A 25840-nucleotide genomic window follows, 5' to 3' on the forward strand; every position below is an offset into this window, starting at 1 on the left:
CCTTGTCAGAGGATCTCGTGAAGGCCAAGACTATAACAGGGCTAAAAAAAGAACTAGATAAATTCATGGAGGATGGGTCCATCAATGGCTATTAGCCAGGATGGGCAGAAACGGTACACCTAATCTCTCTTTGCCAGAAGCTGGGAATGTGAAAGAAAGATGGATCACTTGATGATTACCTGTTCTGTTCATTCCCTCTGGGGTACCTGGCATTGTCCACTGTCGGAAGACAGGATACTGGGCTTGATGGACCTTTGGTCTGACCCAGTATGGCCATTCTTAAAGATGCTTATTCCAGATCAAAGGAAAAGGTAACTACATTCTACAGATCTTTAAAAATACCAGTGAGTAAAGAATCAATATCAAATCCATGGAAGGTTAGTATAAAATGAGGCATATTAAGATCTCATATTTCTAAAATTAAAAAGGCATTGACAATTTAAAATTCCCACATATTAAACAGATATCTTTACCATCCGTGCATTGTTTGCCACTTGAACATTGCAGTTTTGGGAACCTCAAAAAGAAACTGACCATAAAAGCCATGAAACTGGCTTCATTGATTTTCACTTTCCAAGCTGAGAGAAACATATAAAGCAAGTAGCAATTATAAGGACAAAATTGGACTTTCTAAAATATTAGTTTTAATAACTTAAAAGTTATTACCAATGCATGTTTCCTTATAATGCAATATTTGGACTACTGTATTCATTATTAGCAGTTTCCCTTTACTCTCGGGGATAAAGGTTAAGAACATAAGAACGGCCATACTGGATCAGACCAATGGTCCATCTAGCCCCGTATCCTATCTACTGACAGTAGCTAATGCCAGCTGCTTCAAAGGAGAACAAACAGAAGAGGGCAATCAAGTGAGCCATCCCCTGTTGTCCAGTCCTAGCACCTGTCAGTAAGAGGCTTAGGAACAACCAGAGCATGGACTCGTATCCTGGACATCTTGGCTAATAGCCATTAATGGACCTATCCTGCATGAAGGACTGTAATTCTTTTTTGAATCCAGTTATAGTTCTGACCTTCACCTCATCCCCTGGCAACAAATTCCACAAGTTGACTGTGTGCAATACTTCCCCTTGTTTGTTTTAAACCCACTGCATATTAATTTTATTGGATGACCGCAGGTTCTTGGGTTATGTGAAGGAGTAAATAACATTTCCGTATTCACTTTCTCCACACCATTCACAATTTTATAGACCTCTATCATATCCCTCCTTAGTCATCTCTTTTCAAAGCTGAATAGTTTCAGTCTTTTTGGTCTCTTCTCATACAGAAGCTGTTCTATAACCTTAATCATTTTTGTTGCCTTTTTTTTAAATCTTTTCCATTTCTAATATATCTTTTTTGAGACGGGGTGACGAGAAATGTGTGCAGTATTCAAGGTGATGGATGGGTGTACCATAGATTTATATAGTAGCATTATGATATTTTCTGTCTTATTATCTATCCTTTTCCTATTGGCTCCTAAGATTTTGTTAGCTTTTTTGTTATTTATTTATTGTTGCAGCACATTGAGCAGATGTTTTCAGGAAACTATCCAGAATAACTCCATGATTTCTCTGTTGAGTGATAACAGAGAATTTAAACCCCATAATTTAACATATATATTTGGAATTATGTTTTCCGATGTGCATTACTTTGCATTTATCAACATTGAATTTCAGCTGCCATTTTGTTGCCCTATCACCCAGGTTTGTGAGAGCCCTCTGTAACTCTTCACAGTCTGCTTTGGAGTTAATCATCTACCCCCTCAAGAACTGGGCACAGACATACCCCTGCCCAATCTTCCTTCCGTTACTACCACAAACCAAGAACCCCTTAAGAGCCAGGCACTCACAGCCTCCCCTACAGGGTCCTGCGTGGGGCCCAAGCAACCCGTTAAGCCCTCAAGGGCTAGCACGTCCCCTCCCACACGCACACCCCTCCCTCCAGTCACTGCTAAGGCCCAGCGCTCCCCTCACCTCCCAGACACAACCTCCCTCATGCTCAGTCCCCACCCCAACAGCCTGTACCACTGAGGGGGGTCACTTCACCAAATCCCTGCGAGTGAATGGGCAGCTGAGCCCCCCTGCACAGTGCCGCTCCACCCCACCTCCGGGTAACTCGCCCAGCTCCCTGCACTCACCAGTCACCTCGCCCTCCACTGCCCCGGCAACCGGCCGGCTAGAAATGATGCAACCAAAAGAAAGCATGACAGGAAGCAAAGGGACACGCCTGCCTGCTGTAGCCAATCACCGCGCTCCATACACAGGCCGCAACAAGGCAGCCTCTGATTGGCCAAGCGGATCTCTTGGTAACTGTAAATCATGGGGGATGTGAGACTGAAGAGATAGGGCGAGGAAAAGGAAGGAGTGCAGAAGTGACGTAAGTAGCCTTGGAACCACGCCAGGGTTTTGTAGGGGCGTTTCCTGGGAGGCCCCACGCGTGATAGGAGGAAATAGGCTGTTGCTCGGTGCTGCACCCGAGTCGTGTTGACAGCCCCAGCTCTGACACACCGCGCGTGGGTTCGGCGCAGCGGCGCTGAGTTTGAGCATTTGCAGGCTGGGGCTCTCTGCATCTGCAAACCGCGCGCTCCGCAGCTTCAGACACGGATTCCATTTTAAACGACAGGTCTAATTCAGCAGAGGACAGGCCCCCCGCACACATACAGTGTGTACCCGCAAAAGTTAGGCTGGCATAAGAGGCACCCGAGGTATACGATATAGTGGCAATTTATTTCCATCCTTCTCTGCTTCCCTTCTTCCCTCCGCCCCCCTCCAATCTATCTGGGTTGTTTTGCTCGTTGCTGTACTTTTCATCCGAATTTTGTTCTCTCCATCCTGTTGTTTGTTTGTTTTTAATGACTCCTATGCGTACACTGAATTGGCCTGCCTAGAGCAAGGAGTGTGTGCAAGAACCAGTTTCTTAGCCAGGCTTGCTATTTAGCAAATGGTCATACAAGCCACAGAAATACAGAATACAATAAAATACACGCCTTATTTGGAAAACTGGATGTTGAGTCTCTGAATGCCGATTTAGAGTGGAAGTTTCCCTAGCTTCCCTGCCTGCATGCAAATCACTTGTGACTTTGGGGGTTTCTTAAGATTGCCTACAAGAGTGCCTCTTAATTTTATTTTTTCTCAGTATTGATACTAGGTGAATGGAGATCAGCACTCCTCAAAGCCACCAAATAATTGGCAAATGGGTGAAGCATGAACAGTTTTTTCAGTGGTGAGTTGTGATGAAATAGTCCTAGGAATAATCTAAAAATAATGAAGTGCAATAATTGTATTCACACTGAAAATATATTGGTTGGTGAGATATCCTTACTGTATGGTGTGTTATTAGAATTGCCTGTTTGATTGAATTGATCTAACTTAATAGCGGTTCATGGGAGGAACAAATAGGAAAGCAACACAACAGATCTAAGTGAGGACTTACCAGCACTCACTAGAAAGATAATGTGGCAAGCTGTTAGTTTCAAGGATCCTGTCTCTGACAAATCGCAAGAGCTAGGACCTGGAAATCAAAGGAACAGTTAAAAAGCAAAAAGAATGAGGAGTACTTGTGACACCTTAGAGACTAAACACATTTATTTAAGCATAAGCTTTCGTGTGCTAAAACCACTTCATCAGACATGCATCTGATGAAGTGGTTTTTAGCCTACGAAAGCTTATGCTCAAATAAATGTGTTTAGTCTCTAAGGTGTCACAAGTACTCCTCGTTCTTTTTGCTGATACAGACTAACACAGCTACCACTCTGAAACCATATAAAAAGCAGTTCTCTGGGGAGCTAGAGGGTCGCTTGTCAGAAGCTATCTAGGGAGATAAGCTGATATAGAGAGACTATAGGTAGTCAGTCTCTCTGAAGAAGTTGGGCCTTCCTAGTTCCAGGGAATATTAAGCTTTAGGGAAAAGTAGATATAACTATAGTCTGTTATTATTTTAAAAATATTTTCTCAGAAATGCTTTGTTCTAAAAAAAATTAATATTGCTTTAAAGAGGCTGTCTGGTCACTGTATATACCTCTGTCATTGCTCTTGAAAGGAACACCCTACATGGTCTTTGCCAAGTGATGTCTGCTGAAGTAATCACAGTTTGTACTAGGGAACTTCAACCCACACTGCCCACCCTGACAGTGGGAAAGTCATACAATTGCACCCAAGATAGAAGTGACAGCCTGAGGCCTGAGACGTTATACTCAAATAGACCAGGAGGGGTCAGAGATGTAGTTAAGCTACTACAGGGGTAGGCAATCTATGGCATGCGTGCCAAAGGCAGCATGTGAGCTGTTTTTCAGTGGCACTCACACTGCCCGGGTCCTGGCCACTGGTCCGGACGGCTCTGCATTTTAATTTAATTTTAAATGAAGCTTCTTAAACATTTTTAAAATCTTATTTACTTTACATACAATAGTTTAGTTATATATTATAGATTTATAGAAAGAGACCTTCTAAAAATGTTAAAATGTATTACTAGCACATGAAACCTTAAATCAGAGTGAATAAATGAAGACTCGACCCACCACTTCTGACAGGCTGCTGATCCCTGAGCTAGTAACTGTGAGGCAAGCACATTGCAATTGTTAGAATTTGTAAAGAAGAACCAAGTAAATGTAAGGGTAAAAGTGTTTAATATGGCCTCTTGGTGATTTTTGTTGTTAAGATCCACAATCTTGTCCTTATAGCTCACAACAAAGCAATACAGACACTAACATTTGAAATACTACATTGGATTTCATTAGCTCTATAATACTGAGGAGGCTAATTATTAAAATGTTTCCTGTAGTAAATTGCTGCTAGCTACCTGTGCAATTAGTTCTGTGCTATATTGGGATTACTTCTGCATTGTTCATTGTTGGTGTCAATGACTATGTAAGAAATTACAGCTCCACTATATATAATAAATAGGGCCCTACCAAATTCACAGTCCATTTTGGTCAATTTCATGGGCATAGGGTTTTAAAAATTGTAAATGTCATGATTTCAGCTATTTAAATCTGAAATTTCATGGTGCTGTAATTGTAGGGGTCCTGACCCAAAAAGGAGTTGGGGGGGTCACATGGTTACTATAGAGGGGGTTGTGGTACTGCTACCCTTACGTCTGCACTGCTGCTGGCGGCGGTACAACCACAGCAACCCTTCTTCTCCACTATTCCTGGCCATCCTTCCAACTCCATGCCACCTTACATTACCTATCACAGCCCTATATTCCATCTCTTTGTGGGCTGCTCCTTCTTGGCCTGGTGGTCTCTCTATCAGTTCCCTAGCCCACTTCTCCCAGGTTGCACCCACTCTACCCTTTCCTCCCTCAACTCTGTTCCTGACAATCTACCCTGCCAAATCCACTTGACCTGTCCCTTAGTTTCAGCTGACTATGTTACAGTTATAGTGACTATGATTCAGCTACTTCCAGCTCCCTTCCAGGTTACCACTAACTTCTCTTTCGCTGTATTCCAGTTCCCACCCCTACCTCAGGCTCCATCTATCTAACTAGAGTTTTTGGTTTTTAATACTGTTGAGAATTGTAATTTCTCTATCTAAATATTCACCACTCCTCTCCACCCACCAACAAATGTTATAATATTGGCATCATCCACTGATTGTGAAGTATGTTAAAATGTTGCACTAAAGAGAAAAAAAAAGCGGAAAGTGCTCTTTATTTACACATTTAATACCTATACAACAGAAACATATACTCAAAACTCATTTGCAGCAGGGCACATTGCTAATGTTTTAAAAACCACTAGGAAGCACTATATCTCCACAATGATGAGGGAATGACTACATAATGCTTTGTAAGGCTGTTAATGATTGTGCGTACCTATGTGCCCTTAAATGTGAAATCAAGCTGTTTTCAACTATCACCAACATGTTTACATTCTCTTTCACTTTTGTTCCCTAGATTTGAGACTAGGAATAGGAAGTTTTGATCAATGGCCCTTTCTCTCTGAAATTTGTTTTTCTATTTATCTAACAAAGCCTGAGTTGTTCAACCTTCAGGGCCTGGTGCAAAGCCCATCAGTTCAGGCAAGTTTTTGCCTGAGGCAGTGATGGTGGGTCTCTTCTGCTTTGAATTTGAAATCTGAGGTCAAATCTACTTTATCTATTATATTTTACATTTGTCAACCAACTGAGAAGAAGGACAGTTTGGAGGAATGCATGAGTACATGATTGAGGCACAGACTTTTTAGTTATCCTCACCCTCTAACTGAATTGTGTTTGGCTTCAGGAAAGCATTTTATCTCTGTGCATCAGCTTCCTTATCTGAGGAAAATTAGAGTGATATACACTTACAATACTTATTGTACTTGTTGAAATAACTAGTTAGATAACATCTGTGCAATGCTTTAAAACAGCCCGTGGAACTGCCCTGTCCGGCCCTTGAGCTCCTGGCCAGAGAGGCTCGCCCCCGGCCTCATCCCGCTTGCTCCCTCCCATGCAGCCACACAACCCCACGGGCGGCGCTCTGGGCAGCAGAGCAGCGCGCTCCTGCAGAGCAGAACGGCAGTGTGTCTAGCTTTGGCTGGACGGCGCGGCTGCCAGACATGCTGCTCTGAGCGGCATGGTAAGGGGGCTGGGGCCGGGAGGTTGGATAAGAGGTGGAGGGTCCCGGGGGGAAGTCAGGGGACAGAGAACAGGGGGCAGTTGGATGGGGCGGAGGTTTGGGGGGAGCAGTCAGGGGACGGGGATCAGGGAGGCTGCATAAGTGTGGGGTCCTGGGGGGCCTGTCAGGGGGCAGGGGTGTGGATGGGGTCAGGAGACTGGGAATGGGGGGGTTGGATAGGCATGGGGTCCCCGGGGGCCTGTCAGAGGGTGGGGGTATGGATAGGGGTCAGGGCAGTCAGGGAACTGGAAGCAGGGGGGCTGGATAGGGGGTGGAGTCCTGGGGGGTGGTTGGGGCGGGGGGTCCTGGGAGGGGGCGGTTAGGGGACAAGGAGCAGGGGGGTTGGATGGGTCGGAAGTTCTGAGGGGGGCAGTCAGGAGGCAGGAAGTGGGAGGTGGCGGATAGGGGGTGGGGGCCAGGCTGTTTGGGGAGGCACAGCCTTCCTTACCTGGCCCTCCATACAGTTTTTCAACCCCAATATGGCCCTTGGGTCAAAAAGTTTGCCCACCCCTGCTTTAAAGAGATTGGGCAAAATCATTCTTCCTTCGCTCATTCAAATAGATTCATTGACTTTAGTGGGACTATTCACTTAGGAAAGGTAATCTGGATTTAGTCCCTCTTCAAATGCTATCCATGAACTAATTTTATTTTTTAAAACACACATGTGACCAGACACACATGTAATAAGAACAGGAGTACTTGTGGCACCTTAGAGACTAACAAATTTATTAGAGCATAAGCTTTCGTGGACTACAGCCCATGTTATGCATCCGAAGAAGAGGGCTGTAGTCCACAAAAGCTTATGCTCTAATAAATTTGTTAGTCTCTAAGGTGCCACAAGTACTCCTGTTCTTTTTGTGGATACAGACTAACACGGCTGCTACTCTGAAACATATAATAAGTGAACTTTTAGAAAATCAATAAAGCCTAAATGTTACCATAACATTCTTCTCTGACTTAAGTGTGTAATTACAGAAGTTGCATTTTTAGATAAATATGACCAAATATGACTTTTACTTACGTTAGTTTTCTCTTCTAAATGGTGTATGCCTTTAGAAATGGGTTTCTTTTAGGACTGTCAAGTGATTAAAAAATTAATTGTGCAGTTAAACAATAATAGAATGCAATTTAAATATTTTTGGATGTTTTTCTACATTTTCAAAAATAGTGATTTCTGTTACAACACAGAATAATAAAAAAATGTGAGCACTGTACATTCTGTGTTGTAATAGAAATCACTATTTTTGAAAATGTAGAGAAACATCCAAAGATATTTAATATATTTTAGTTGGTGTTCTATTGTTTAACAGTGTGATTAATTAAGATTAATTTTTAATTGATTTATTTGAGTTGAGTTAACTGACTAATCGACAGTCCTAATTTCTTTAATTCACAGTTGACAAACATTACTTTAACATAACTGCTTAATGACAGGTTTCAGAGTAACAGCCGTGTTAGTCTGTATCCACAAAAAGAACAACAGGAGTACTTGTGGCACCTTAGAGACTAACAAATTTATTAGAGCATAAGCTTTCGTGGACTACAGCCCACTTCTTAGCTCCTGTTCTAAAAGAATTTTAAAACAAATTACTAGTTAAAATATGTATTCAAGCAATATTAATAAATTATATTTGTCATCTTTGATAGAACATAGCATGTGTCTGGACAATTCTGTCCTCACCTTCTATTCCTGTTGCTCAACTCCATTTCTTCTCCCACAAGTACCTTTTGGCTTGCCCTTGTTCATTCTCTCTCCGTTTATCTTTCTCCCCCTCCTCTTTCCCCTTACCACAGCTACAGTCAACATATATAAGCACCCCAATCTTGCTGTGCTTATTCATGCCCACATGCTAATGAAAATTATTTTGACTGCTGGACTGAGTACATGGTAGTTATTTTTGTGGTAAGTAATGTGTCTTCAAGACTGGGGAGAGTAGAGAAGTCACTGTCAATGTGTCAGAAGACAAAGTTAAATGCTAACTGTTTAAACAGCCCTTACGCCACACTCTGGTACTAAAGTTCAAAATGCTCCAACAATCACATGGCTGTTTGAAGTTATCTAAATAAAGGCAAAAATCTACTCATAAATACAAAGCCCAAGGCTTGCAAATTTATGTGCCTAAAATTAAGCATCTAAATGCATATTTAAGCTCCTAAATTAAGTGACCTGATTTTCAAATGTTAAACACCCACTACTCCTCCTGAAGTAAATAGATGCTCAGCACTCCCTAAAAATCAGGCCAGTAATATCTATGTGACAAACCAATTAAAAAGGTGGCCAAAAGGTGCAAACAAGGCTAATGGAAACATTTTGCTCACTCTAGCTAGTGGCAGATCCATCTGGCATAATCTATAAGTATTTTAATTAATACACTAGGTTACTAAACTGCATTAAGGAACAACATGCAAATAGTTAACTATTTGAACACTCCAGCAGAGTTCTTGAGGTGACAGTTTGTTTACACAGCCCTTAAATCCTCCTCCTCCTCCCCAAAAGCCGATGAGAAGGGGGGAGGGTGTCTGTGTGTGTCTGCCTAGAGGCCAAGGGGGAGCGCAGGGGGGTGGCTAAACCTGATGGCTGTAAACAAGGCTGTAGAACAAGTCCAGCACGTCCCTTGCGAACGGATCCTCCCCAGTCCTCCACTCCGCCCCCTTGTAGTCAAATAGAAATTGAATGCACCAGGCCCCTGCAACTCCTTCCTTCACTCCCACCATACTCCCCTTGCTATTGCCGTTTCGTGAACGAGATCAATCTTGTCTTCGTGTTCTTTGTGTAAACGCGAATATGCAAACAATTTTATCCTGGACCTTTCGAAATGAGGAAGGGTCTTCCTGATCATTTCTCTACAGCTATTAAGCCAAACTCCGAACCGTGCCCGCTAGAGGATGTTAGACAGACTTGCCCTCGGGATATTTTTAAAAACCATTTGCCTTTTTTTGAGATGTAAAACGCACAGCATTTGTTAGAATGGTTCGGGGGGGAAGGGAATGAATAGCTTCAGTGAGCTATATGTAGGGATTTGCCAGAGTCCAAACAGCTGATGTTGGGGGAAGGGGGACGTCTTGGACGCCCACCAATAAAAACAAACCGGAACCTACAGCTAAAATGCCCACGATCAATCACGCACCCCACCCCTATTTTCTCAGCTTTCAGTGGCAGGATGGCCGCTTCCCCTATCTCCAATTATTGCTGGTGTGCCACCCAGACCGGACATGCAAGGAGTGGGGAAGGCTGAAAAGAGTTCACACACACTGCACCTCTAGCATATCAATCATTTGCAAACACAGCAGTAGTGTGCAGCTAGACCCAGGGGTCCCCTGCTAACTGTCTCTCCTGCCAGTTCGTAGGGATTCACTTGCCCAGGCACCACCCCTGTTTTCCTCTTAGCAAGCGCTTGTTTGTGCTTCCACCGGCCGTTAAGCACTTTACGTACACGCTGCAATCTAGGCAAGCTCGGGGTGGAGCTGCGCAAAAAAATCCGAATGTAGGCGAGGGTTGTGCATGGAAGTCACATAGAATAACTCGCCTGGAGTTGGGCCAAACCAATATTGTGTAAATGCAACAAATGTAGGGGGAGAAGCAAAAAACAGCACTGACACTCCATGGCGATGCGTTCCTCCTTGCCTGGCATGTAGCATGTTGGTTTTGCATGTCGATGCACGGGTTTGGAAGGAAAAAATATTCGTTGATGCACACACCCCCTCCACAGTGGCTGCTTTTGGACTGCTCCATGTCCTGTACATAAGGGGGTGTGGACTGGAGAAGTACTAAAAAGAGTCAGCAGGCAAAATCCGGAGGGTGGTGTGTGTTTGTTTTCTCGGGGCTGTGCAACTAGATAGTCTCAGCGGCAAAGAGCGTCCGACGCGACCTCCCTGCTTCTCTCCCCTTCTCCTTTTGTCAAACACACCTACTGTCCTTGGCAGTTGTTATTCTGTGGCCGTTTGCACCGGGATAACAATCTGCTACAGAAGGAGGCGAGATAATCTCTTCTAGGCAGCAGCCTAAAGCTGGTCAAGCTGCCCCCCAGCCTGCAGCAGCTCAGCCAGGCTATGCACTGTAAAAGGGCTCTGGTCAAGAAAAAAACAGAGCGGATTGTGAAAAGGTAGAGGCAGCAGGAAAGCCCCTTCGGCTGGGGGGAAACCGCAGTGCTTTACAAACCAGCAACGAACAAGCCAACCCAGAAGGGGGGAAAACGCTAAGAAGACGCCGACGACATTGAATTTGCTTCTTTGGTGGTGGTTGGCAGCTGTCCAGGGCTGCAAAGAGTATGTGAGAGGGTTACTATGTTGAGAAGAAAAGAGCTGATCACGTGTGGCACAGGAGCCAGGGGTGCCCCCTGGGAGCCTGCCAGGGCTGGGAAGGAGGAAGAGGTCCCGGAGGCCTACCAGCAGCAGCTGAAGGAGGGAGCGCCCCGGAGGGGCTGCAGCAGAGCTCGCTGGCACCATAGCTGGCGTGGAAGGACCCCCACCTTCTCCAGGAAGCTTTTGGGCAGTAGGACGCGCGCCCATTACCACCAGCAGCAGCAGCATTGCAGGGCCTCCCAGCGGTGCTACCGGCCCACCCGCCCCAGAGTGCTGCTCTCTCTGCGCCCCGTCAACATGATGGGCAAGCGAGCCCCGGGCATGCGGGCCCCCCGCAACACCAACCAGTTCCTGATGCGGGAGAAGTACCAGCTCATGCACCTGCGGTCAGACTCGGTGGGCACCGAGAGCGGCGGGTCGGACAGTGAGATGAACCCGCTGGATATGGACTCTTACCTGGGAGTGCTAGAGAACTCCCGGGGGGCGCTAATGGATTTTGCCGAGGACTCTCGCTCCTCCTCCTGGTCTCCGCCCGCTTCCTCGGCCGCCACTGACTCTGAGCCCTCCTCGCAGCAGCAGCTGCGGTTTTTCGGTGGCGGCTTAGCGGACGTGCACCAGGAGGAGAGCTTGCAGTACTTCCCCTCCGAGGACGATGTGATCGAGAGCGAGACATTCATGGAGAGGGACTTCCACGAGTTCTGTAGCAGGATTGCCTGAATTGGAGGGGACCTATTTATTTGATACAATTACCTCCTTCCTCCCCTTGCGTTTTATACTTGGCTGGGTTATGGGGGCGATCGTATCTCCGGGGCACAGCTGGATCCGGTCGGGCTGGGTATGTGGATTCTCAAGAGTAAAATGGTTTTCCAAACGTTAAGTCCATCTACTGGCATTTGAACTCTGCAGCCCGGGGAGGGGAGGAGGTGGCGGGGCATTTTGTCCCCCGGGGGAAAGGGATATGGGATTACATACTAGGCCTTGTTTGTGGGAGCGCTTTATTTATTTTACCGCCACCCTTTTGCGTTGTTGTCAAGGGGGGCCAGGTCATTTTATATTTAAAAAAAAAAAAACACGCTCCGGATTGTAAATAAAAGGAACTTTTGTAGATTAAAACAAATCGCCTGTGCGAAGTGTTTGTGCTCTATCTGGGAAAATGTGTCTGTGGGAGGAGGGTGGCTCCTGCGTAGCTGTGCGGAGTGTGCGCCTAGCGGAAGGAAGAAGGGCGGAGGAGCGCGTCTAGTGCAAGGGTGGCGGGGAGGATGGAGTGCGCCGGTTTTGCGCAAAATCCGAGAAGCCACCGCAGCAGCGGGTTGTTTCTGCTGTTGACAGCAGTGGCACAAAACACACTCCTTGGCTTGCTTCAGCGAAGAGATAGCGGTGGGATGGAACAGAGGACGGACGTAATCCGCTCCCAGTTCAGTGCAAGGGGCGGGCCTCAGTGCGGGAGGATCTTGCCTGGTAGCCACCAAGAGGGAGCCTCTGGAGGTTGCAGAGTACATGGGAATATGAGCATGGCTACAATAATCGCATTCATCATACTTAAGGTTAAGATTTTGTCACTGTTATTTTTAGTAAAAGTTGGGGGGGGGATCACAGCATAAGCCCTGCTGGCCAGGATGGACTGACGGCCTGACCCCTGCCACCAAGGGCTTTATCCCGCCGTTGGTGGGGGGAGAGCTGAAAGCCCACGGTCCACTGCCAAGGACAGACTGACAGCCTGAGCCACAGGTGCCGACTCCGTGGGTCCGCCGGGGCTGGAGGACCCATAGGGAAAATTTGGTGGGTGCAGAGAGCGCCCCGCCCCAGCTCACCTCTGCCGCCGCTCCACCTCTTCCCCTGAGCATGCTGCGTGCCCACCTTTTCCCCCTGGCTCCCAGCCCTTGCGCTGTGAAAGTTTTGCAGGGGCAGGTGCTGGGAAGAGGTGGGGCTGGGGTGGGGATTTGGGGAGGGATCCGATAGGAGCAGGGAGGGGGCAGAGTTGGGATGGGGACTTTGGTGAAGCGGTTGGAATGGGGGTGGGGTGGGGCAGGGATGGAGTTGGGGCAGGGGGGCGTGAGCACCCACTGGTGCCGGGAAAAGTTGCCAGCTATGGCCTGAGCCCCACCACCCACAGCTCACCCTGCTGCTAGGAGGGGGTGGGGGAGCTGGTAGCCTGAGCCCCACTGCCTGGAGGGGGAAGCTGCTAGCTAGAGCCCAGCTGCCTAGGGCAGACTGGCAACCTGAGCCTCGCCACCTTTTTGCTCAGCCAGGGCAGGACTCGGCTTTTTTTTTTTTTTTGCTCTGCCAGGGGGCACCCCCCAACGTGTCCCAATATTTTCTTCCTGTCATCAGGTCACCCTAGGGCAGACTGACACCCTGAGCTCTGCCGCCTGGGTGGGGGGAGCTGACAGCCAAAGCCCCGCTGCCCAGGGCGGACTAGCAACCCAAGCCCCACTGCCTGTAGCGTTGCCAACCCTCCCAGTTTGGCTGGGAGTTTCCCAGGATTGGGCTCTATCTCCCAGAGGCTACTGAAGCCAATCCGGGAGATTTTAGTCTGCTAAAAGTCCAGCGGCGCAACAGGGCTAAGGCAGGCTCCCTACCGGCCCTGGCTCCGCGCTGCTCCCAGAAATGGCCGGCATGTCCCTGCAACCCCTCCTTGGAGGCACAGCCAGGGAGTCTCCACGCGCTGCTCCCGCCCCAAGCGGCCACTCCTCAGCTCTCATTGGCCGGGAATGGGGAACCATGGCCAATGGGAGCTGCAGGGGTGGTGCCTGCAGGCAGGGGCGGTGTACAGTTGCCTTACCACCCCTGAGACTAGGAGCCACTGTCGGACATGCCGCCGTTTCTGGGAGCCACACTGCCTAGCTGGAACTTGCACCCTAAGCCCCCTCCTACACCCCAGCCTTGAGCCCCCTCCTGCACCAAAACTCCCTCCCACAGCCTGCACCCCTCACACTCTCCCCCACCCCAACTCCCTGTCCCAGGCTCAGCTCTGAGTCCCTCCCAAACTCCCTCCCAGAGCCTGCACCCCCCTCCTGCACCCTTACTCCCTGGCCCAGCCTGGAGCTCCCTCCCACACGCCAAACCCCTCAGCCCCACCCCAGAACCCCCACCCCCTCCCAAACCTCAACCCTCCTGCCCCAGCATGCCACCAGTGGGAGATGACAGACCAAGCCCCGCTGCCCAGGATGGACTGACAGCCCAAGCCCTGCCAGCCAGGTGGAGGGAGCTGACAGCTGGATCCCCACTGCTCAAGGCTCATCCTGCTGCCCAAGAGAGGGGCTGACAGTGAGAGCCCCACCAATCTAGAGTTACCACCTTTGAAATGGAAAAAAAAAAGGCACCCACCCCCCACACACAAGGCAAGTCTGACGGCACCCCAACCACAAGGCAACTCCACAGCCTGCGCTTCAACAGCCACTTATAGTAGTTAGAGAAAGAACACATACAGATAAGACTGATGACATCATTTTCTTACTTAAACTGCAGAAGTGGGAACACTGCCCATCTTTAGCTGGACACAGAAACCTTTAACATTAGATATCCAAGTGTATTGTGATAATGCAAATCTTTAGAGCCACATAAAAAAACCCAGCAGATTAAATTATTTTTCTAGCAACTGGCAAATCCATTTAAAAAAATGGCCAGGTCAGTCAAATACAGGCCAGGTGGTAAACCTTCGCCACCCAGGGCTCACCCTGCCACCCACTGACAACCCTATTTCCATCACCTAGGACTGACACTCAAAGCCCTGAAGTTGCGGAGGTCACAAAAAAAAAAAAAAAAAAAAAAAAAATCAGACTCCATGACAGACTCGTAGCCTTAATCATACTGAATGTGAAATGGTGAACAGGCATTTTACTGTGAGAGTGAACTACAAAACCAAACCAGAAACATTATTGATCTTACTTATATCATGGGCCAGGGGGAGCAGGACTGATGGGTAACATGGGGGCGGGGAAAATAAAGCAATAGATATCTTTGCACTCTCAGATTCCAGCCATGAATAGTAGGGAGGAATGAATGTCTACACATCCCCTCTTCCCCATTCTCACACAGGGGATTAGATGTGAGACCTATTTTAATACGACAGAGAAAAGACGAGCCCACATGTCAGACAGAGGATCTGTCATACCCCAGTCCATTTGCAGCTATTAAAAATATAATAAGCACCAGCAGCAAATGGGGACTCTAAACAGAAAGAGTACTGGATTTTTATGATTAATAAATATTGCTTGTCTAGACCCTTTTTACATCTAAACAAAAAAGGAAAATTTTTACCCACACACCAGCCCACATCTTGTTTTCTGGCTCCTTAAGGATAAAATGTTTAATTAACAGTACAGTTAGAAGTTAAGAAAACAAGAAGCAGAGCTGGCCTTCTACAAGAATAACATGGAAGACGGAGGCATCTACAAATTTTTGGTGGGGGAAGAGGAGAAAAATGAGATTAATCAATTCTACATGTTACTGGAGATCAAAACTCCAGGAGGTTTGGAAAGCTTTTCCTGAGTTCTTCCTTGGCATTGCACAGCTCAGTGCAAGGCTCAGAGCTGCAGGCAAGAATGTTCAGTAGAAACACAGCAGCAAAGGTAAACAGTGTAGCCTGATTCTGAAGCTTTTTATTATCCCCTTCATTTTAAAGAGGGCAATCACAGCAAAGTGGCACATTGGGCATGAGCTACTGAATAACTTTAGCACCACAGTGTAATTTTTTGTACTCTATATAATTAAAGTATTATCATGCCTGCCTTAAGTGCTTGATAGCAGGCTTTTAGTCCTACTCTGCTAGATACTAAGGTGGTAGAAATGCCTAGAAAGATACTTTAAGGATCTCTGCACACTTAAAAAATGTAGACACCTAGCAAATGAGAAGTTATTTCAGTTTTCCAGGAGTGGGTTTGTTAGGGATGTGTTGTGTATAGCCCTATCCTTACAAACCACAAAAAATATACTTTTTTTTTTTATTTTATTTTATTGGCGTTGATCCTGTACCTCTAAACTTAGGGTAAACTCCCACTGAACTATAGGAAAAAAGCATTTAGAAAATTTAAAAATATATATTGAAGACAATGTCTGCACTCTTTATGTTTGTTCCAGTATTATGAATATAGTTGTTAAACACCTTAGTACATGCATACATAATCTATCACAGTCTATTTGTTCATAGATTCACTGGGAGATATTTGAAGTTCAGGGTTTGTCTGTTCGTGAATGGCACCTTCCTGTACTTGGAAACAGTTTGGGGCTATTTTTTACCATCCTATTTACTAGGTAAAATAAAACTAAGTAAATTCTTTTAGAATCTTAACACATCAGCTGTAGCTCTGTAAAGTATGATTTATGGTAATGGAATCTCTTTGTCTTTCCCCAAAGCTGGGCTGTCTAATTTCAGGAGCGCCAAAATTACTTGATTTTTTTTTTACATGAAGCATGGGCTGTGGCTGTAAGTTAAAGCCCATATACAGTCAACCTCTTGATCCAAAGCACAGGTCTAACTGGCAATGGGAGGTTTGCAATAAGACCTTGCCTACAGTGGACATTTGTCCCCCTTCAAACATGAGAGGTCAGTCACCACTGTAGTTGCACCTATGCAAATCTCTAGTGTAGACAAATCAAGCTGCAATGTGCATCAAAAGAAACTAGTGGCATGAATAGACTTGATCTTCAGAAAGTTTATATTTTATTGGCTAATCCAGAACTGCAACTACATGTTCAAACGAATGATTTGATGTATGATTTTTCCGACTTGACATTTAAATGGTATGATGAAAGCTCACTAGTAATATTTACATGAAGGTTTACTCTATTATTGTTTTATAGGGTGGCAAAACAATCAATGTAAATTATATTTATGTTTCAGATTGCAGTTTTTATCTATTGAAAACAAAGTATAATTGGAATGCAAATTAGTAGAACAGTGTAAAGAAATAATTACAGGCCACATATTGCCTGCCAGAATTACAGAGGTGGATTCACATTAATAAAAGAGGCTCTCTGTGTTCCCATCACTAATCAATGGAACATGCCATGTAGGATCCATTCCAATTCTAATTTGAAATTTCAAATCTTAAGTGGGAGCTTGCTTTTCATCTTATCACCTCTGTCACTATTCTTATCTCTTAATCACTGATTCCAAACATCAGCTCCAGGCAGGAGTAAAAATAAACAGCTAAATAACAAAACTAATAACAATGCTTTAAATTAGATATCATCTTTCCACATAGCCTTCTCAGTTTCTTACACAATCACCTTCATGCCTTCTTTCAGGCAGTTCCCCATGCTGGTTACATCCTCAGTGACCTCCTTAGTATGTCCTCTAAACCTATCCACTTGCACTGAATTGAGCTGACTTGTTTGTAAATTGCCTGTTTTTCTTCAAACCTCTTTTCTGGTCTGTCTTTAGTTGCTGGAAGCAGGGACTATACTTCTGGTGTGTTTAGAAAGTACCTACATAAGAAACATAAAAATGGCCATACTGGGTCACCCCAATATCGTACCTTGTCTTCCAACAGTGGCCAGTGCCAGGTGCTTCAGAGGAAATGAGCAGAACAGGTAATCATCAAGTGGTTCATCCCCCATCATCCACTCCCAGCTTCTGGCAGTCAGAGGCCTAGGAACACCAGAGTATGGAGTTGCATCCCTGACCATTTTGGCTAATAGTCATTAATGGACCTAATTCTTTTTTTAATCCGGTTATAGTTTTGGCCTTCACAACATTCTTTGGTAATAAGTTATACAGATTGACTGTGCTTTGTGTGAAGAAGTACTTTCTTATTTTTCTTTAAACTTGCTGCCTCCAAAGAATTAATTTAGCTTCTCCACAAACGCCTTGTCTTCCTTGAGTGCTCCTTTGGCACCTCGATCGTCCAGTGGCCCCAATAATAGTTTGGCAGGCTTCTTGCTTCTGATGTGCTTAAAAAAAAAATTGCTGTTAGTTTGAGTCTTTTGCTAGTTGCTCTTCAAATTCTTTTTTTTTTTTTTTTTTGCCTGCCTAATTATACTTTTTATAATTGACTTGCCAAAGTTTATGCTCCTTTCTATTTTCCTCAGTAGGATTTCACTTCCAGTTTCTAAAGGATGCCTTTTTGTCTCTAACTGCTTCTTCTACTTTCTTGTTTAGACATTCTGGCATTTTTTTGGTTCTCTTACTGTTCTTTTTAATTTGGGGTATACATTTAATATGAGCCTTTATTATGGTGTTTTTAAAAAGTTTCCATGCAGCTTGCAGGCATTTTATTCTTTTGCAGGGCCGGCTCTAGGCACCAGCAAAGCAAGCAGTTGCTTGGGGCGGCAGATTTGCAAGAGGCGCAAGAATCCAGCATGGGAGCTGAGAACCAACAGGGTGCCCTGGGAGCTGTAGTTCCTTGGTTAGCTCCCTGCCTATAGAGCCAGCCCTGGAGCAGGGAAAGAACTACATTTCCCACTAGCAACAGGAAAGGGTGTGGGAAAGGAGTATGGAACCCCCTGCCGCCCCAGCTCTGGCCCCCACCTGCACCCTCCTGCTGCCCCAGCCCTGGGCTCTCCCCCAAAGAAGGAATTGGGGGGGACTAAATGGACAGTGCACCTCTCTATCTGAAGCCTAGCAAGGGAGGTATGTGGATCCCACTAGAATTTAAAATGAAAAGTAAGGGAGGGGAGGCTCTGGACCTGGGCAGCTTTAGATACAGTACCAGGCACTTAGGAGGATTTCCACTTCTGAGCCATGGAAGCAGAAATTGACTTTTCCTCTCCAGATATAGCTAATATTCAGAAAGGGAATCTAGCACCTGCCTTACAGATTTGAACACCCTCAAAATTCAGGAGTGCTCAAGCTCAATTTGGGCAGCTGTTACTTCATTTCCCCCAAATCAAATATACTGATCCACTGTAACTTGCTGTAGAAAAAGTAGAATAAATTGAGCAAGAAATGCTTCCCAGTGGTTATTAGGACTGGAATTGCTTTTTTTTTTTTTAAGTTTTAGTTTTATTTGTTTAAAAGGAAGACCGTGATAGATAGTGCATTCCCCATAGAAACAAAGAATGGAACAAAAGAATAATAAAGGCACCTCAACTTTTCCTCATTTATGCAGTGCCAATGATTTGGAGAGAGCCAACAGATCATCAAATAGTAGCTGAACCAACGAGGGGGGAGGCCATTTTGGATTTGGTTTTGGTGAATAGTGAGGACCTCGTTGAGGAAATGGTTGTAAGGGACAACCTTGGCTCCAGTGATCATGAGCTAATTTGGTTTAAACTAAATGGAAGGATTAACAGAATTAAATCAAAGACTAGGGTTTTACAATTTTAAAAAGGCTAATTTTAATAAATTAAGAGGACTGGTAAGGGAAGTGGATTGGGCAAACATATTAATGGATCTAAAGGCAGAAGATGCCTGGGATTATTTTAAGTTAAAGCTGCAGGAGCTGTCGGAGGCCTGTATCCCAAAAAAGGGAAAACAGTAAGCAAGAGATTTAGACCGAGCTGGATGAGCGACCGTCTCAAAGGGGCGATTAGGAAAAAACAGAAAGCATACAAAGAGTGGAAGAGGGGAGGGATCAGTAAGGAAACTTACCTTATTGAGGTCAGAGCATGTAGAGATGGAGTGAGAAAGGCCAAAAGCCATGTAGAATTGGACCTTGCGAGGGGAATTAAAAGCAATAGTAAGAGGTTTTATAGCCATATAAATAGGAAGAAAGCAAAGAAAGAAGAAGTGGGACCGCTGAAGACTATAGCTGGAGTGGAGATTAAGGATAATCTAGGCATGGCACAATATCTAAATGAATATTTTGCATCGGTGTTCAATGAGGCCAATGATGGGATTAGGAATATTGGCAGCGTGACAGAGGGGGATACAGGAGGGGGGATTACCATATCCCAGGTAGAAACCAAACTTGAACACCTTAACGGGACTAAGTCGGGCAGATCGGATGATCTCCATCCAAGAATATTGAAGGAACTGGCGCGAGAAATAGCAGGCCCCTTAGCAATAATTTTTAATGAATCTTTAAACTCGGGGGTGGTACCGTTGGACTGGAGAATAGCTAATGTGGTTCCTATTTTCAAGAAAGGGAAAAAAAGTGACCCTGGTAACTACAGGCCTGTCAGTTTAACATCTGTAGTGTGCAAGGTCCTGCAGAAAATTCTGAAGGAGAAAGTAGTTAAGGACCTTGAGGTCAATGGCAATTGTGACAAATTACAACATGGTTTTACCAAGGGCAGATCGTGCCAAACCAATCTGATCTCCTTCTTTGAGAAAGTAACAGACATATTAGGTAAGGGAAATGCGGTGGACCTAATATACCTTGATTTCAGTAAAGCGTTTGATACTGTACCGCACGAGCAATTATTGGTTAAATTGGAAAAGATGGGAATCGATATGAAAATCCAGAACTGGTTAATGGGGAGACTGCAGCGGGTCGTACTGAAAGGTGAACTGTGAGGTTGGAGGGAGGTCACCAGTGGAGTTCCTCAAGGTTCGGTTTTGGGACAGATTTTATTTAATCTATTTATTACTGACCTCGGAACCAATTGTAGGAGTGGGCTGATAAAGTTTGCGGATGATACAAAGTTGGGAGGTATTGCCAATTCGGAGGAGGATCGGGATATTCTGCAGGGAGACTTGAATGACCTTGTAAGTTGGAGTAACAGAAATAGGATGAAATTTAATAGTGAAAAGTGTAAGGTGATGCACTTAGGGATGACTAACAACAATTTTAGTTACAAGCTGGGGACACATCAGTTAGAAGTAACGGAGGAGGAGAAAGACCTCGGAGTTCTAGTAGACCGCAGGATGACTATGAGTCGACAATGTGACGTGGCGGTGAAAAAAGCCAATGCGGTCTTGGGATGCATTAGGTGAGGTATATCTAGTAGGGATAAGGAGGTGCTGCTTCCGTTGCACTGGTGAGACCTCATTTGGAGTACTGTGTGCAGTTCTGGTCTCCAATGTTTAAAAAAGATGAACTCAAACTTGAACGGGTACAGAGAAGGGCCACTAGGATGATCAGAGGAATGGAAAACCTGTCGTATGAAAGGAGACTCGAGGAGCTCGGGTTGTTTAGCCTAACCTAACGAATGCTGAGGAGGGATATGATTGCTCTCTTTAAATATATTAGAGGAATAAATACCAGGGAGGGAGAGGAATTATTTCAGCTCAGTACTAATGTGGACACGAGTTTATATCCGAATGGATATAAACTGGCCGTGGGGAAGTTTAGGCTTGAAATTAGACGAAAGTTTGACTGTCAGAGGGGTGAAATATTGGAATAGCCTTCCGAGGGAAACGGTGGGGGCGAAGGACCTGTCTGGTTTTAAGATTAAGCTAGATAAGTTTATGGAGGGAATGGTTTAATGGGATAACATGATTTTAGTCAAATGAACAGTGTGCCATTGCTGGTAAATAGTATCAATGGCCAATGAGGTCTGGCTGGAGAATCTTGCCTACATGCTCGGGGTTCTACTGATCGCCATATTTGGGGTTGGGAAGGAATTTTCCTCCAGGGTAGATTGGCAGAGGCCCTGGAGGTTTCTCGCCTTCCTCCGCAGCAAGGGGCAGGGGTCACTAGCTGGAGGATTCTCTGCTACTTGAAGTCTCTAAACCACAGGATTTGGGGACTTCAACAGCAGAGTCAAGGGAAAGGGTTGGGACGGCTTTGTGGCCTGCATCATGTGGGAGGTCAGACTAGATGATCATAATGGTCCCTTCTGACCTTAAAGTCTATGAGTCTATGAGTCTAGGACAGTCTTATAAAATGCATCCAGATATCCTCCAGTCACACAAGCTGAAAATTGTTCCACTTTACTGCACTTCTGTAACCATATGGGAACTAATCCGGTCTGTGTTCTGTGCACATCCAAAATTCCTGCTGAATGACCTGCCCTGGGAGCGAGTTACCAGTGACCCAGGGCTGGGGCAGCAGGAGGGTGCAGTTGGGTTGGGGGGAGGGGGAGAGCCCAGGGCTGGGGTTGGGGGCAGCCAAAAATTTTTTTGCTTGGGGCAGCAAAAAATCTAGAGCCGGCCCTGTTCTTTTGACTGTTCCTTTTAAATTTCTGTTTAACTAGCTTCCTCATTTCTGGGTAGTTCCCCTTTCTGAAATTACATTCTACTGTTGTTGGCTTCTTTGGTATTTCCCACCCACCCCTCACATCCTGAGACAAGTATGTTAAATTTAATTATAATATGGTCGCTATTAACAAGCAGTTCAGCTATATTCACTTCTTGGACCAAATTCTGTGCTCCACTTAAAGACTAAAACAAGAATTGCCTCTCTCCTTGTGGATTCCAGGACTAGCTGCTCCAAGAAGCAGTTAATTATGATGTCTAGAAACTTTATCTCTGCATCCCATTCTGAAGTGACATGTACCCAGTCAATATGGGGATAGTTGTAATCCCCAGTTAGTATCAAGTTTTCTATTTCTATAGCCCCTTTAATTCCCTAGAGCATTTCACAATCACCATCTTGGTCAGGTGATCGGTAGTATATTCCTACTGCTATATTCTTATTATTTAAGCATGGAATTTCTGTCCATAGAGATTCTGTGGTACTGTTAGATTCATTTACAATTTGTACTTTATTTGACTTTATGCTTTCTTTCATATATAGTGCCACTCTCCCACCAGCACGATCTACTCTGTCCTATATATTTGGTACCCTGGTTTTACTGTGTACCATTGATTACACTGCTCTACAGCCAAAATGTTTCTGAAATAAATGTAGTCAAACTTTACTAATTCTGGGTCACTGAGAACGAAAATGAAAACTAGAGCCAATCAACAATTTTAAGCATCAAGATATGCTATTGGGTCAGTATATACGACCCTTGACTTGGGAATGGCGGAGGATAAGTGAGTTATAAAGGGAAGGGATCTCAATTTAAACCAGAAATGACTAAAATACATCTTTGACTGGATCAATGAATAAATCTATGACTGGGTTTGGACAGTACTTGCTTTTTAGGCAAAACAATGAATGATGCAATCTGAAGCTGGTATTGCGTCATACATGATATGAATTGCATCATGTTATTCCTAGAAGTCATGGATGATGTAATCATAATGAAGCTGAACAAATTGCCCTATATCAGCTCTAGAAATCAAACCATGTCATGCTCTCTTATTTGTCAGTGTTTGATTTTGCAAAGGGACACATTTCTGTTGAGCCAAAGTGAGCAGAGATGCCTCGTACTGGTGTGAACAGTGCAGATAACTTCTGCTATGTTTGTGGTGAAGTGACTTTTGCATCACAAAAGCGCAGTATAACCACTATGGTTAAAAAAGCCTATTACCTTTATTTTGGCTGCAAAATTGGAGATCAGGACAAGAGGTAGGCCCCACACATATGCTGCAACACTTGTGCAACAAATCTTCACCAGTGGTTGAACAAGAAAAGGAAATCTATGCCTTTTGCAGTGCCAATGATTTGGAGAGAGCCAACAGATCATACCAGCAATTGTTACTTCTGCATGGTGCCTCCAGTTGGGAAAGGTGTGTCAAAGAAGAAAAAGTGGACTGTGCATTATCCAAACATTCCATCAGCTATACGCCCAGTACCCCACGGAGAAGGACTGCCGGTTCCTGATGCACCAGAATCATTCTCACTTGAGTCAGACGAGGAAGAGGAAGAGGATGAAACTTCTGGTCCTGAACCATCAATGTCACAGGACCCACATCTTCTCCCATCCTCCTCCTCTGAACCACACCTCATAACACAAGGTGAACTGAATGACCTTGTCAGGGATTTGGAACTACCCAAGAGTAAGGCAGAGCTGTTGGGCTCCAGACTACAGCAGTGGAATCTCCTGGCAGGTGATGTTAGGGTTTCCATGTTCCGTGACCGTCAAAAGGATCTTGTCCCATTCTTCTTCATGGAAGGTGATCTTGTAGCCTGCAACAACATCGATGGTGTGATGGCAGCCCTCAACATCGTTCACGATCCAGATGAGTGGAGACTGTTCATTGATTCATCGAAGAAGAGTCTAAAAGCTGTTTTACTGCATAATGGCAATGTTTTGCCATCAATTCCAGTTGGTCATGCAGTCCATATGAAGGAAACCTATGACAACATGAAACAACTTTTGAGGTGCATAAACTATGACCAACATCAGTGGCAACTTTGTGGCAATTTGAAGGTTGTTGCTCTCTTGCTTGGTCTGCAGACTGGATACACAAAGTACTGCTGTTTTCTCTGCGAATGGGATAGTCGTGCAAGAGATTCCCACTACATTAAGAAAGATTGGCCTCTCCGACAGCCCTTGGAGCCTGGGAGGAAAAGTGTTCAGCATCCACCACTTGTTGAATCAAGGAAGATTTTGTTACCACCCTTACACATCAAGCTGGGTCTGATGAAGAACTTTGTCAAGGCCATAGACAAAACACAAGCAGCTTTCAAGTACCTCCGTGGAAAATTTCCATGGTTAAGTGAAGCTAAGATAAAGGAAGGTGTCTTTGTTCATCCTCAGATTCGTGAACTTCTTCGAGATGATGCATTTGACCATGCACTGCGTGGCAAGGAAAAGACGGCATGGAAAGCCTTCCAGTTAGTGGCAATACATTTTTTCGGAAACAACAAGGCAGACAACTTCAGGTTGTTGGTGGAAAACCTCCTCAAGGCATACAAAAGCCTTGGTTGCAACGTGTCACTAAAGATACATTTTTTGCACTCTCATCTAGATTTTTTTCCACCGAACTGCGGAGCAGTGAGCAATGAGCACGGCGAGCGATTTCACCAGGACATTGCAACAATGGAGAAATGCTATCAGGGCAAATGGAACCCATCAATGCTTGCAGACTATTGCTGGACAGTGACAAGAGATGCTCCATTTAATGAATACAAGAGACAAGCCAAGAAGCGCCGAGTAGACACTGAATAGGACTAAACTATGTACATAATAGTTTTTTGCCTTTTGTTTCATAATACATTTTATTTATATAACCCCTTTGCTGATTTTTAAAGTGTTACATAAACAGGACAGGTGAAATATTATCATGGAAAGCAACCAGAAACACGTGAAAAGAGCTAGGTTTACAATTTATGATTAAAACTCTACTATCTACACAATATACATAGACATAAAATGTAAAAACGTAAATATCTTAGAAACAGTAGCCAATCAGTTGTTTTAATTGTCATATTTGAATTCAGAACATCAAAATACATAATAAATAGCACATTTTATCTCTGAAGCAGAAGACTTCTCAAAAATTGTAGACCAGTGTTATAATTGTTCCACCAAGTTTCTGTGGTGCCTATTATATCAATATCCTCATTTAATACTAGGCGCTCAAATTTACCCATCTTAGTATTTAGACTTCTAGCATTTGTATACAAACACTTACAAAATTTGTCACTTTTTAGCTGTCTGTCTTCATGTGATATAATTGAAGGGGAGTCTTTCATTTGACTGTTACTCTTCAGTTCCTATATGTACTTTAACAACTTCTATCCTTTCCTCTTTACTAAGACAGAGACTCCCTGTTAATAGATCCTCCTTTAAGGGATGTCTCTGTCCAAACCATGTGCTTCTGTTGGATTTCCCCCAGCATATAGTGGGTGCTAGGCTACCACAAATAACCTTTAATCTTAAGGTTTGAAAGTACTTTACAGGCTGAAATTCAGCAAGTTACACAGTGAATCACTGGCAAAACTGGGAATAGAAACCAGGAGTTCTTACCTCATAAAATCACTTATCTGACTACTAGCCAGCAATCCCACCCACATTCACAAACTTCTTGACCACATTATTTCAGTGTGTTTCATTACCTAGTTGTTGTGCCTCTTCCCAATTTTCCTCCTCTCATACACAAATTTAGAGGCAAAATGTTAAGGTAAATCATAAAACTACTGATAAGTTTTATAAGATGTAGCATGCATACAGGCACTTTTGAGTCTGAATAGACAAGTTTCAGCTTGTTTCAGTCTTTAATCATTGTACTTTTACTAGGACATGCATTTTGCTCTGATATTCTTCCTCTTGATAACTG

At 44.6% G+C, this 25840-nt stretch overlaps 2 protein-coding genes across 5 annotated transcripts in view; one reads left to right on the plus strand and one right to left on the minus strand.

The window, feature by feature from the left end:
- The window catches only part of IARS1 (isoleucyl-tRNA synthetase 1), a 239037-nt gene that overhangs the window by 201247 nt on the left and 11950 nt on the right, over positions 1-25840 (minus strand). The window contains exon 1 of one of the 4 annotated variants that reach the window (XM_054035749.1): positions 2138-2210. The exons of 2 other annotated variants lie outside the window; for them this stretch is intronic. The gene's annotated coding sequence lies outside the window, so the exon portion shown is untranslated. Of the gene's footprint in view, positions 1-2137; positions 2211-25840 lie in introns of those variants that run through there. One more of the 4 variants, XM_054035753.1, reaches the window with a different exon arrangement.
- The window catches only part of LOC128841062 (uncharacterized), a 29845-nt gene continuing 16310 nt past the window's right edge, over positions 12306-25840 (plus strand). Inside the window, exon 1 of the mRNA XM_054035755.1 lies at positions 12306-12443. The gene's annotated coding sequence lies outside the window, so the exon portion shown is untranslated. The remainder of the gene's footprint in view (positions 12444-25840) is intronic.

The sequence above is a fragment of the Malaclemys terrapin genome, chromosome 7 (genome assembly GCF_027887155.1).
Source record: "Malaclemys terrapin pileata isolate rMalTer1 chromosome 7, rMalTer1.hap1, whole genome shotgun sequence".
Taxonomy (NCBI): domain Eukaryota; kingdom Metazoa; phylum Chordata; order Testudines; family Emydidae; genus Malaclemys; species Malaclemys terrapin.